The 14,526-nt window shown below is 40.0% G+C and overlaps 1 protein-coding gene across 1 annotated transcript in view; it reads right to left on the reverse strand.

The window, feature by feature from the left end:
* LOC111150584 (mitogen-activated protein kinase kinase kinase 13) overlaps window positions 1–13,356 on the reverse strand; it is a 90,876-nt gene extending 77,520 nt beyond the window's left edge. Inside the window, exon 1 of the mRNA XM_022508092.1 lies at window positions 13,114–13,356. The gene's annotated coding sequence lies outside the window, so the exon portion shown is untranslated. The remainder of the gene's footprint in view (window positions 1–13,113) is intronic.
* Window positions 13,357–14,526: the final 1,170 nt, after the last annotated feature.

Below are 14,526 nucleotides of genomic sequence, written 5' to 3' on the forward strand. Positions count from 1 at the left end.
TTTCAATTTCTTGGCTGCATGCTTCCTCAGCTTCCTTGAATGAATGAAATGGCACAGATGACTTTTCTCTTTTCCTCTCCACTTACCATTACCATGTCCAACTAATCACCAAAGTCCTGTAGATATGTTTGTGTCAGGGAAAATTGTCAAAGAATTTCAAAAGGGCAAAAAGAATACTGGGTATCCTTGCCTAGGGCACCACTCCCAGTTTATGGGAGACTTGCCTTGGTTTTGAGAGATTTACAGCTTAAAATTGTAGCAAACGTCTAGTAATGCAACTGATTCTTGTCCGTAGAAATGTGAATGAATTGAGTCTGGTGGAATGCAATGGATTATTAATGCCCTGTGGATACTGACTGGTTTTGCCCCTAGTTGCACATTCATTTTGGCACGCCATCATTCCTTAGTGCCTACGTGTATATGTGTTTTGGGGATCTTCCTTATAGGATCTTACTGGTTCCCTCATTAAATTAATGAGTTAAGTATGATATTTGACATACATTCATTTGATACATGTATGAATCACTATTTCACCTTTTAAAAAAGTATCCTTCAACATTCTGAGTATCTCTTTAAATTTATGCACTTCTTTCCATCACAATAACCCTTTCTAGCACAGCTCATCTTCATCATTGCCTAGATTATTTTAACAACCCCCTAATTGTAGCCTTGTCTCCAGTCTCTCCATCCTATTATTCCATTCTCTCCATAGCCAGAGTGCTTTTTCTAGCATGTAATTCTGAACATACTACTTAACTTTGCAAAATCTCCTGCTCCTAGAATAAAGTCCAACCCTCTTGGCATGATTTGCTTCTCTAGCCTCATGTTTGATACAGCCCTGCAATCACATTTCAGTTCTTGGAATTCACTGCCCCCGCTCTCTTACTTCTGGGCACTTGTAGTCCCCCTGGCATACAATGCACATTCCATACCATCCTCTTCCCACCCAGCTCTTGCTTGTTCTTTGGGGTTCATGTACCTGGATCACTCAAGTAAGTGAGATGCCCCACTTACGTCCTCCTCCAGCGGCCCATACTCACTGACCCCTTCACCCCCTCGTCCAACAGCATATATCTATTATAATGACTCTTTGACTAGCTCCCCTCCTAGACTGTAAGTTCTGTGGAGCCAATTGCCATGGCTAGATTGTTCAAGAACATTAGAGTCACTACATCCCAATACCTAGCCCAGCATCAGCACATGGCGGTCATTCAAGAACGTATTCTGAAAGCTGTGTTCTCTGCAGGGTCCCAGGATAAGAGAAACTTTCTTATACAAATCCTTCTCAAGATCTGTGACCGAGCCCCCCCTCCCACTACCAAAAAAGCATAGGCTATGCTCAAATAGAATGTGTGGACTTCAGTTTTAGGCTTTCATTTTATGGAGTCAGAGGGAAATATTCAACTCATCTGCTTTTTAAATTGTGAACAGTTTCATAAAATGGCCATTCCTAGTAGAGATGAAAGACGGTTTTGTTTGACTTTCTCTATGGCAGGGAAAAGGGAATGGGAGCAGAAAAAAGCATGCGGAAGGGAAGAGAAGGCTAGAATCATGGGACATGACCACAGCACACACGCTCAGCCCTTCATGGTACCCTCACTAGGTTCTATAAGGGCCCTCATTGTATCTATGGGGGGAAACTCAGAGGTGTTCAGTAAGGCATTGATAGCTAATAGATGGGACTGTCACGACTCAACTCTCTGACTTCGGAAGCCAAGCTATTAATCACGTTGAAAAGTGAGAGAAGTTAGAAGAACTATGTTTAGGCAAGATAAATTATTGCCAAAGCTTGGTTTCAGTAGTACGTACTAAGTACTTGTTTTACCTTTGCTGGGGGGTTTGCAATTCGATTTCTCTTCGATATTCACATGTAACTTGGAACAATTTTGATATTTAACACAGAAAGCATACTCTCTTATACTGATGTTAGTAAGGTCTTTCCTAAGAAGGTCAATTTCTTAACCAGTGGTCCCTTTTCATATCTTATCATTCTGAAAGAACTAGTAAGACACATATTTTACAGCATAACATTATAAAAGCAAATTAACGGTATTATAAAAACTTGAGAAATAGAGAAAAAAAAAATTCCACCACCCTAACTCAAAAAGCCTTGGCATACTTGCTTCAATTTTTTACTTGAAAAAGATCTTCAACATAACTCTGTGCTACTCTTGAAACTTTGACTCCCGTTTCTTTTCTCTTCCCAAAACATCATACACATTTTTCATCTGATTGCACAGATTACATCACCCTCATTTTAAAATGGCAGCATATAGTCTATTAATTGGCTATTAACTATAGTTGACTCTGGGTGTCTTGTTCCATAAAGTCACTGCAAACAGTGGATTGGATTAGTGGATGCTGAACCACACAGCTCCTTGGAGAAATACACGGGTAGGTTTCTGGTCACAACATGTTCATCAGCTGATCAATACATAACCTTGTTTTATGTGGGTTTCTATTTGAAGACACCTTACCTGATATAGTGTTGATTCATTAATGCTGAATTCATGGTCACCGGCACAGTAACTCATGCCTCAACGAAGCACATTTTCTCTGTAAGGCACATCACAGCCTTCTTGCACCAGGAATACTAGGCAATACTTCAGCACTATGCTTGGGGCTATTTTATTTTATTTTTTAAAGGTTTTATTTACTTATTTGACAGAGAGAGAGAGAGAGAGAGAGCGCACACAAGCAGGGGGAGCAGCAGAGGAAGAGAGAGAAACAGGACTCAATCCCAGGATCCCAGGATCATGGCAGACGTTTACCCGACTGAGCCACCCCAGCACACCCCATGAAACTGACTTTGAGAAGGCACTTGTTCACAGTGTGAACGTTGAAACATGAAGGGAGAGAGTGTCACCTTGCTCCATCTGAACCAGGAGTATGTATTTCTGGCAACTCAAATTTTTCTCTGTTCTGCATATGTCTGTCTCTGAATGACTGTAAAAGCAGCACAGGTATTGATTTGGGGGGTGAGAAATAAATTTTAGTGAGTAGGTGAATTAACAAATACACAATCTGCAAATGGCGAGTATCGACCATATTTTTCTGTTTTTCCATTAAAATAATTCTGTGATTAAATCTTTAGGCCTAAAACTTCCTCCTCTTTTAGGAGTATTTCCTTGGAAAATTTCAGTCTTGGCAAAGCCCACTTAATGCAGTTCTTGCAATGGCTCATATTGAGATTCTTCAGATCGCCACTACTTACAAAATGTGGTCCAAGGACTAGGGACATCAGCATCACCTGGGCATGCATTAGAAATGCCGACGAAAATCACCCAAGACTAAGTGAATCAGAATCTGTTTGTTTTTTTTTTTTAAGATTTTATTTATTTGACAGAGAGAGAGATCACAAGTAGGCAGAGAGGCAAGCAGAGAGAGAGGGGGAAGCAGACTCCCTGCCGAGCAGAGAGCCCGATGCGGGACTCGATCCCAGAACCCTGAGATCATGACCTGAGCTGAAGGCAGAGGCTTAACCCACTGAGCCACCCAGGTGCCCCCAGAATCTGGTTTTTAACAAAATTCCAGGTGATTCCCATGCACATGAGGAGTGTGACAAGCTCTACTATAAACCAAGGATTCTCACACTTCACTTTGCATCAGCATCGCCTAGCCAGCTTGTTAAGACACAGCTGCCTGGGCACCCCATCCCCAGCATTTCTGATTCAGAACATCTGGGGACTGGCCTGAGAATCTACATTTCTAACAAGTTCCCAGGTGACGATGATGGTCTGCTCTAGGACCACACTTTGAGAACCACCCTGTAAGCTGCTTCCAGGGTAGGTCTCTTCCCAGATTTAAGCATGCAGTTTTTAAACTGGTAATACATCTTTTTTTGCTGGGAGCAGGAGAAGGGAGGAAAATAATCGATGCATAGCTCATCAAAAGAAATCCACACCAGGTTTTGTGGAGGCAAGCTAGCTAGCCAGGATGGTTAGACCTAGTCACGGCTGGTAGGGGGAGGCCAATATGGCTGGGTCAACTTCTCAGTTGAAATAAAGGGGAAAAAACTGTTGTTGTTGTTGTTTTTTCCTCTTGTTATTTAGGCACACTTTCTACAAAAGCTAACATTAAAGTACCTGAAAAAAAAATCTTACTGAGTAGTTTTTCACAAACTATATTTTAGGAATTACATACAAAATAGGATGATCTGAAAAATTCACTCGGTAAAAAATGTCAAAGAATTTTTTTTTTTTAACTTTTTCAGTTTCCTGTGATAATACACAGCTGTGGAAGGACAGGTCCTCAAACCAGGCCCGAAAGCTTAGTTTCTGGGTCTTTGGCAAATCTTTAACTGCAACCACCCAGGAATAACGCAGAAGAGATTTCTCTTGGAAGATGGAAGCCCTGAGACTACAGTTTCCTCATCCTGAGCCTTCAGGTCAATCCCCAAACATAACTGTTCTCTGGCATAAAGACATCTCTGGGTACAAGACATATGCATCTCAGGTAAATAACAATTACCGTTTCACATTACTCTTGAGCTTGGCGAAGCTTTTAATGAAATGTAGTCAGTCTCCTGGACTCCCTTGGAGTGACTCCTTCTTCCTTACCCTAGGGACCCTTTTGCTCTGCATTAATAATGAGTTTCTCTGGGTCATTCCTTTTCACCTTCCAGACTCGGTTCAAGGTTTTTAGAATCCGGGTGGCTGGGTGGTTCTTTGGTTTTTAAAACCATGCCACAGCCTTTTAAATAGCAGGAAAAAGACGGACAGCCATTTCTAAGACCATCTGGGGCAAAAGCAGTTGACTCTAACAAAAGCCAGTATCAAAGGTGTTAAGATTCAGTTAAAGGAAGCCCTTATCATGTAGATAACCTTGGGATCAAAGGAGAGCCGGTGATGGGACGTGAGTTCTGTTTCCGAGCGTGATGATCTTTTCTCCAAACAGGGCTTCTGCCCTAACAGAAAATACAAAGAATTATGCGATTGTTTCTCTTTCTCAAAGAATCAACTCTGGTCTCCAGGTCTCTGAGACTACTTAAAGGTTAGATTCGAGCCTGGCTTTGATCATTAACATAAGCAGTATAAAGCAAATGTTCAGTTATTTTTGATTAGACAAACAGATGGAAAGGGTTCTGTTCAAAAATGGCCAGAAACAGGAGGAGGAAGATGGGGGGGTGGGTGGGGAGGAGAACCTGGCAAAGGAGTACAATTACAATTTCTTTTCACATTGGCTCTGAGCCCTGGCAGCTGCGATATCAGGTGGGTATTTCCCAGGAGTTTCTCTGCTTAGCAAAGATTTAAAATGAGTCTGTACTTTTCAGCCTAGAGAGTAGTGACTGAAAATATCCAAAGGTATGTTGCATCTGTTTCTTCTTAGGTGCATATGTATTTGAATTTGTTATGTGAGAGGAAATAATTGGTGCGTAATTAGTAAAATGCTTAATCCCGCTTTAATCAAAAGATTATCTTTCCTGGAAAAAGCAGTCACGGTTTTGTATTGTGGTGGGCTTGATCTCCCTAGTCTCAATTATCCATGGTTATCCACGCCTGCGGATAGCCTAATGTGTCCCATTAGAAGCAGGCAGGACAGCTACCACAAATGTAGGCACAGCGCCTCAGGGGTAATAAGAAGCCTCGGTGGGCTTATTTTGCAAATTGAGCCCTCTTTAGTAATAGCAACTGTGACAGCCCTTTTTAGGACTCGAAATGAGTCTTTTTTTTTTTTTTTTTTTTTTTTCAGTCTGGCTCCCGAATCCATTCTCTTTGATTTAAGATAGAAGCTGCTCTCCTCGCTGCCACCTGCCCATGGTAAACCATCAGTCCAACCACAGGTTCCCTGGGCTCTGCCTCCCCACACCACCCGCCTTCTTTATTCTCCTCCCTGCACCCCCCCTTCTTTTTTCTATCACCTTTCTTCAGTCCTTTATTTCCGAAGCCCTTCACCATCAACCAACTCATTCTTCTCCTTCTCTGGCCTTTTTGGGATCCAGAGTTTCACTAAAATGTCCTCCTAGTACTGCTGAATTCAACTATTACCTTAGCCCAGGAATTTGGTACAAATTAGCGGATTGAAGACAATTACCATTTGTCAGTGGGAAGTCCTACATTTTTCCCCCTAATTTTTAAAACAACTAAAACTGCACAGTTACTAACCTTCTCTGTAATACATGAGTGCATTTTGCAAGATGGTTTTACCACACGGCTCCACATACAAGGTATTGTTACTAAATGGAAGCCACTATCTGAAATTATTATAGCTGTTAGGACTAGACATGAGACTGCTCTCCTTGACTATTACACAGATAAAAAAGAATACAAGAAAAATTCTAGACTGATGAAATGAACCTAAGATGGAAAGGATGTTTTCTGTTTTGTAATTTTTACAATTTATCTTTTTCCTTGACAAAAATCTGCAAACTCAAGACACCAATCCATCAACCAACTTGTTATTTGGAGAAGTCTGGGAAGAATAATTCTCAAAACCTAGCAACTCTCATACAAAATAACAAAATCTTATTTTTTCACAAAAATCTTATTTTTTTTCAAAGACTGATTGTACTATTTATGAATTTAGTGGTTCTCATTTTCTTATTTACTATAGTCTTTTGCTCTTCATCATGCTTCAGCTGATTTAAAGAATGACAGGAGGTAGTGAGAGATGGACAAAAGGAGCCAATATGATCAATTTGCAGGACTCAATCCTAGGACCCTGGAATCATGATCTGGGCCAAAGGCAGATGCTTAACTGAATGAGCCACCCAGGTGCCCTGAATTTTGCTTCTTAACAGCACTAACAGAAGTCAGATCAAAGAAAGGCTGTAACACACTACCAAACTAAGGTTATTAAATTATCTGTTGCCGTATTTCCTATTAGCCCAGATCACCAGTCTAATGGAAGCTCTCTCTTGACCACAAAGAATAATGGCCAAGACAAGTGACATTTATATGGGCATGCCCAAAGGTGGCAAGGTCAGATCTCATTAGGATTCTATTTCCTGCTTATGATGAAGTCCGTGGGCAGATCCCAAAGTGACTTAACCTTTCTGTGTCTCACCCATCTGAAACACTTAAGACATTTGCCCCTCCTCCTCAGCTGTAGCAATATCCCATGGGGGCTAAGCTGGTAGAAAAGTACTATGAAAGAACTGGAGTAAAGGCAGATTTTAACCAGATTCTCTTATGAGTCGTCACTCATCTGCTCCATGTTGGTAATAATGAGATTCCAAGAATGGTTACGATGTTAGAGAAAGGACATCTGAGATCACTAAAAAAATGTCTTCATCTCATATTTTGAAATGAAAGCTGACGACAAATTTTAAAAAGCCAAGAGAATCATCTTGCTGCGGATGACCTGATACTGCTACACAGGTACTTACTGCCTTAATCCGAAGCCTTTTCCATTGTGTCTTTGTGCCTTATAAGGCAGGCAAACAGAAAGCACATTGATTTTATCCATTTTAATATAAGAAATCTTTAGGTTGATGAAAGAAGGTAGGTATATGGTTGCAAAGAAGAACCTCATTATTAAAAACTCTACAGGCAAGGGCTCAATTCATCATCTGTTCAAGGTGGTGCACAGGAACCTTCTGCTAGAGTGTAATAAGCAAAAGCTATTTAAGCCACCACTGGTGGTTCTTCCCCTGATTCATCTGACAACTAGAACACATCCTCCTCATTGACTATCACTCACCAAGCAGTAATTCTCAGTGTGACGTTATGAAAGGACATCCCCTCAGCCCTCACACCGCCCCCCACTCCCCACATCTACCCACATACTCAGATGGATTGATCCTAACAGGGCAGCAAGCAAAATTTGGAAAAGTTTCCCAAGTACCACCTCTGCTCTGGCCTCTGCCCAGCAGAAAAATCACTAATCCCCCCAAAATGGTTCTCCTATAATAAACAAATGTAGACAAAAAAGCCAGACACAGGCTATAAAGTGATGAACAAACAGTGAATACTAAATATTCACTTTGAGTTTTAGTCTTAGAGCAGTTCTCTTTGTATACCCATTGTGCCTGACTTGGTCAACCACTTGGTTTGATAGTTCCTTAGTTTCTCTGAATCTCTCTGACTCTATATCCACAAATAAAGCATACATTGAAAAAGTCCCTTTTAAAAATGTTAACTATTTTAATTAAATTATTTTTTTAAGTAGGCTCCACATCCAGCACAGGACTTGAACTCATGACCCTAAGACCAATAGCCGCATGCTCTGACTGAACCAGCCAGGTGCTCTGAATAAGTCCCTTTTTGACTTTACCCCACTTCCAGCACACTTTATTCCTCTTCCACCTTTACTCTTCTCTTTAAAATTTATCACTGCCTAAACCCAATTTACTTTATTTGTCTTCCCAATAAAATAAGGCCCCAAGCGGGCAAGAATTTTTTTTTCACTGCTATGTAAATGTTCCATATTTGTTGATTAAAAGAATGCCAACACTTCGACACCTGTTAGTTCTATTTGATTTATTTTCTTTCCCATCACAGTCTCTCCACCATTCCTTTCAATTATTCTCTCAACCCTAGTATACTGCTCCTTTGTCCTCTTGGGATTTTTCCTGCTGGCTCTATCTACATAGAGCATAGCCAGCATGGGCTCCATGATTAACTGTCACATGATAATCTTCATTTACACATACCCTCTTATCTTCTACCACACCTGCTGTACCAACACTTAACCCTATATTACTCCCCACCATCCAACTTATCTTACTCCATTGTCCTTTCCAGAGCATTCCAAGAGAAGACCTTAGACCATTGCCAAACCTCAGACCCTTGCTAGACCAAATCAATAACAAGTGAAGGTAGATCTCAATGTTCAAAAGCCATGGTATACAGAAGAAAGAGAATGGGGTGGAGAATTAGACCTGGATTTCAGAATTGGGTATCATATGCACTACCTGGTGTCTTTGGCTGAGTCAGCAACATTTTGAGCCTCTTTTCTCATCATGGGGGTAGTAGTACCTACTTCATACCTCGAGGATTATATTTTAAATGAAATAACGTATGTGAAAGCTCCCAGATTTCTAGGCATGGAGAAGTTGCTTAATAAGTGTCAGCTCCTTCTCTTCCTTTAATGTATCTCACTAACCTCTTTAAATGACTAACTCTTACTCAGCAAGAAAATCCATGCTCTCTGGTATAAATCTTAATTTTCCTCTTTTCTCTCCTTTCCATTTAGAATTCTGTGTCTTCTTTTCTTGATTCAGAAGTAGTGTCCCTCTTCTTTTTAAAACTAACCCTCTATCCATGCAAATAGTTTTCACCCTGGTTGTACATTAGAATCATCTGGGAGCTTTTAAAAAATGCAGATGTCTGGGCCCCACCATAGGCCAATTAAATATGACTCTCTGGAGGCAGGAGCATGGTATCGGTATTTTTTTAAGTTTCCTGGTAGGGTGCCAAGACAATTCAATGGAAGAGAGAACAGTCTTTTCAACAAATATTGCTGGAACTGGATATCCTCATTCAAAAGAATGCAGTTGAACACTTCCTTATACCATGCACAAAAATTAACTCAAAATGGATCACAGACATGAATGTAAGAGCTAAAACTGTAAAGCCCTTTAAAAAATAGGGATAAATCTTCATAACCTTGGGTTAGGCAAAGTCTTCTTGGATAGGACACTAAGAGCACAACAACAACAAAAGTGAAGAAACTGAATTTCATCAAAATTTTTAAAAAGGGGCACAGCAAACAATATCACCAAGAAAGTAAAAAGACAGCTCATAGAATGAAAGAAAATATTTGCAAACCATATATCTGATAAAGAACATATCAAAGACTCTCAAACTCAATAGCAAAAAGGGAAATAACTAACTTTTTAAATGGGCAAAGGATCTGAATAGACATTTCTCCAAAGAAGAAATAGAGAGAGCCAATAAGCACATAACAAGATGCTCAACATCATTAACCATTAGGGGAATGTATACGAAAACCACAAGGAGATAGCACTTCAAATTCACTAAGATCACTCTTGTCAAAATTAGAGATACAATGAAGTGTTGCCAAGGTTGTAGAGGCTGAAAGCCTTATATGAGGCTTATACTGGTGGGAATGTAAGATGGTGCAGCTGCTTTGTAAAACAGTTTGGCAGTTCCTGAAAAATGTGAAACATATAGTTATCATAGGACCCAGCAATACCACTGGTAGGTATATACTCAAGAGAAATGAAAACACGCGCTCACACAAAAACCTGTATGCAAATGTTCACAGCATTATTCAGAACATCCAAAAAGGAGAAACAACCCAAATGTCCATCAACTGATGGATGGGTCAGTTAAACACGGTATATCTGTACAATGGAATATTATTCCACAAAAAAGGGAATGAAGCCCTGATATATGCTATAATATGAAGAACTCTGAAAACCTTATCCAAGTGAAAGAAGCTAGTCATGAAAGCCTGTATGTTACATGATTTCATTAATATGAAATGATCAGAATAGGCAAATCTCTGTATAAAGAAAAACGATTAGTGGTTGCCTAGGGCTGGGGGGCTGAGGGGAAATGAGGAGTGACTGCCAATGTGTATGGGTTTCTTTTTCTTTTTTTTTCTTACCGTGATGAAAATATCTTAAAATTGATTGCAGTGATGGTAGAACAACTCTATGAACATACTAAAAACCACTGAACAAAGAGACAGAAAGTTCCCCAGGTAATTCCAATTTTGATCACCCTATATGTGTATGGTATCTCACCTTCTAGATTCCTTAGGAGGAAATATGGCATCTTCTAAATCTTTCTCTCCTCCTATATTCTTAAGGAATAACCAACCGACACAGAGCAGGAGGGTATTATCTCTTAAATGACTCTTTTGTTTTTTTTTAAAGTAAAGGAGTGTTCTTGGGAAATGCTTTTTATTTTAGTCAAAATTATAAGGGTCAGACTGCCACCTGGCAGCATTGGTCATCTTGGCCATCTTGATTCACTTGAGCTCCGCAAGCAATTAATTCAGTTGTAGCCCAGCGAGAGAGGGTAGGTAGACAGTACAAACCAAACTGACCGGTTCTGCCGTCCAAAGTACTGTTGTTCCGGCCTCTACCAGTGGATATGGCCTGTGGCCCTTTAGGAACCATGCTTTTGACAGTTCCCCAGGAGAGGGCTCTGGTTTGACTGACTTTGTTTACTAAATAAATTAATTCCTACTTCTGGAGTAGCTTCAATTTTGAAACAGAAAGGCATCTATTGACAGTCACTGATACACAGGATTTTATTGTTTGATATTAAACAATTAAGAGTTATTGTGTTTTTTTCCCTACAAGTACACTATACAGGAAAATAAATATAATCTAGAATACAGCCACTAGGAGTGGAGAGAGAGGGCGATTCTGTATCTACTCTGTGCCTTAAAGGGATAGTTTTACTTTAATAAAATGCAAAGTACGGACTGTATTTCTTTCATGGAAATAAAGCCCTCTTGCCAAAATGTATAGAAAAGACAGCGTTTGATGAACATTTCTTGAGCTTAATTATATAAACACATTTTTTAAAAAAGAAAAAATCTAAGAATTCAGTCTTTTGATCCAGCAATGATCTGGACTTCAGTAATTTGGAGTAACTTTGCAATTGCTACTTTTAACAAAGTCTGAAGGTACACAGAAGAACGATGAAATAAGTCTAGATGCTTACAAATACAGGGAAATTGTGTCATTTGCTCAACCCAGCCTATAAAAAAAAATTGCACAATATGAAACCATAGTTATCTGAGTAGAGGACAAAGATCTGATTTAGAATGAGGCATAAGTTCTCCCTTCTTTAGTGAGTTCAGATGCACTCAGAAAAACAAAATGAATAAGGGCAATGCCAAGATGAGAAACAAAAGAAAACTCCAAATTCTCAGGTAATTCTGAATGAGTTTACAGTGGGAAGAGTCACTAATAATCTTCAAAACAGGTCATGAGAGTTCCAGTTCAGAAGCCCTATTTCATGAGAAAAGAAGACAATAGGAAAAATCTCAAAATTAAGTATTGATTATACAAAGTAAACATGAGAATGCTGGATGATAAGAAATTAACATTTTGCTTCCCCTCTCACTGGAGACAACAAGCAGGTAGATGCTGCCAACTAGAATATAATTTGCTCCAAGTGAGGGAGGTGGAAAATGCTATTAGGTTATCTGGGTTGAGGAGCTGCCCTGGGGCAGGACCTGTCACAGAGTCCCATCCCTCTTCTTTACAATCCCAACTTTCACCAGAATATAATCCAGAATCTTGGAAAATAAATTCGATCACAAATACTAACTTTCTGTTAAACCTCCAAGCAAAAGTATCAAACCAACTTAATACTTGGAACATATCAGAACTTTCCCATGTTTGCCAAGCACAGCAGAATAAACTATTTTCAGCTGGGAGTTCATCTTCAGAAAACACTCATGTGCATTTCAATGCAATATAATTATGGAATGTATTACGAAACCACTTCTTAATTTTCATTCGGGGATATTTTGCAGATCAGAATTTAAAGGATCATTCCCCTTTTGCCTCTGGTGCAGGCTTTTAAGTTTTAAAAATATAAATAAAATGCACAGAGTGACAGAAAGAGCCCTAAAGATGTATAAATACACCCCTGTGAGTCCCAAAATAAAAGCTTTGGAGGGGAAAAAAATGGTCGGACAAGTATTTATCTTCCCCAAATTGCAAGCTCGAGACCCTGACTGGTACACAATTACGAAACAAAGGGGAGGTGAAGGGTGACACACAACAGAAAGGGCGGCAGAAAGGAAGACCAGAGCTCGGCAGGCTAGAACCTGCTCGGTCTCGCTGACCCAGCTTCCCCTGGCACCTTTCTGGTACGAGCTGGGGGCTTTGCCTCTCACGCGACCCGCATGCTCTTCTCCGAGAAATGAATCTCACTTTAAGGAAAGCCAAGCCCGCATCCAGAGGTAACGTGCAGAACCGTAAATGAAAAATGTCCACGTCTAGCAAGCAAGCAGACCAGCAAAGGGAAAACCAGCTGTCAGTTTGGGAGGCTCGGAGCTCTAACTGGGTTTCAGATTACTCTTTGCCCCTGTCTTCCGCTCTGTCTTTCTCACCCAGTCTCCCTCAATAATATCAGCTTTCTAATCAACTCAAATCTCAAATACCTTCTCCATCTGTCCTTGTGCTAGAAATGCTGATGAAACAGAAAAGAAAAAAAAAAAAAAGAGTGTGATACTCACAACAATGAAGAATTCCTACACATGCCGTTCCATTTTCTTGCTTTAAAAAGGTGGAAGGTTAATTTAAAAAGCCTTGCAGAATCAGAAAAATAAGGGGGAGGGGGATTCCACCCACACAATCCTCCAGCCCACCGCAAAGAAGCCCAAAGGCTTGCTGACGTCACAGATTCATGAATGGATGTAAATTGGGCTGGTTTAGGATTCCGCACAGACTTCTCTGTGGTGTGTGCCATGAAAAAGAAGGGGAGGGTCCAGAGCAGGCCTGACCAATAGGCTTCAGGCACTCATGGCCTGCCTTCTTTTAGGAGGAATCTGGTCACAGAATAAACAGAGCCCGCCAATCAGGCGTCTGCCACTGCCTTAAGACAGACTGGCAGCTTGAGGGGGTGCGGGGAGGGGGGGGAGTGTGTGTGTGTGTGTGTGTGTGTGTGTGTGTGTGTGATAGTCGTGAAAACGTATTGCTATTGAATAAGAAAATCAAAATATGGGGTTATGGACATTGGGGAGGGTATGTGCTATGGTGAGTGCTGTGAAGTGTGTAAACCTGGCGATTCACAGACCTGTACCCCTGGGGATAAGAATATATTATATGTTTATAAAAAATAAAATTAAAAAAAGAAAATCAAAATAGAATTTCGGTGGAATCAGGGCTACCAAAAATGCATATAGAAGAATCACTCTTTTATTCATTAGAGCTGTTTTCTTTACTCCGTTCTTGCTGTTCAGCAACGTGCCTGCTCTGATGTGATAAAAAACAAATCAAAGTCAGGGAAAGAGTTTCTAAAACTAGCGATGAGTAAGAAATGTACGCCCTGCTCACCAAGCCTTGTAAAAGAAAAACAGTAGGGAAATATTAATGGGAATAGTGGTTAAGAAATATATATATAAGACAATATTACATAAATGTAATTTTTTTAGAATAATGTCATTTGCTCACCTTTGTGATGCATCAAAGTGGGTGTGGAAGAGCAATGCTGCATTTAAATAAGGTAGGTAAATATTTCCTCATTAAGACACAGCTCCAAAATAGCTCTTAATGATTCTTAGACCAAATTTTTTTTAATAAGATGCCTTACTATAAACAGCAAAAACAGCTATATTAAATTCACCCAAGAGCTCATGACATTTAAAACTTTCTAATTAAAAATTTTTACCAGCTGTATTGAGATATAAAAAAAATGCACGTATGTAATTTGTACAACTGGATGAGGTCAGAGTCATGCAAACACCCACAACACCATCGCCACAGTCAAGACAGTAGACATAACCAGAGGGTTTTCTTGTGTTCCTTTGCAGGTTTTTTGGTTTGTTTTTATGGTAAGACTACTTCACATGAGATCTACCCTCTTAGCAAATTTTGAAGGGCACAATATAAGACCACATTGTTAACTATAGGCACAAAGCTGTGGAGCA

This window comes from Enhydra lutris, unplaced genomic scaffold (genome assembly GCF_002288905.1).
Source record: "Enhydra lutris kenyoni isolate GAN:26980312 unplaced genomic scaffold, ASM228890v2 scaffoldscaffold2, whole genome shotgun sequence".
In the NCBI taxonomy this organism is placed as follows: domain Eukaryota; kingdom Metazoa; phylum Chordata; class Mammalia; order Carnivora; family Mustelidae; genus Enhydra; species Enhydra lutris.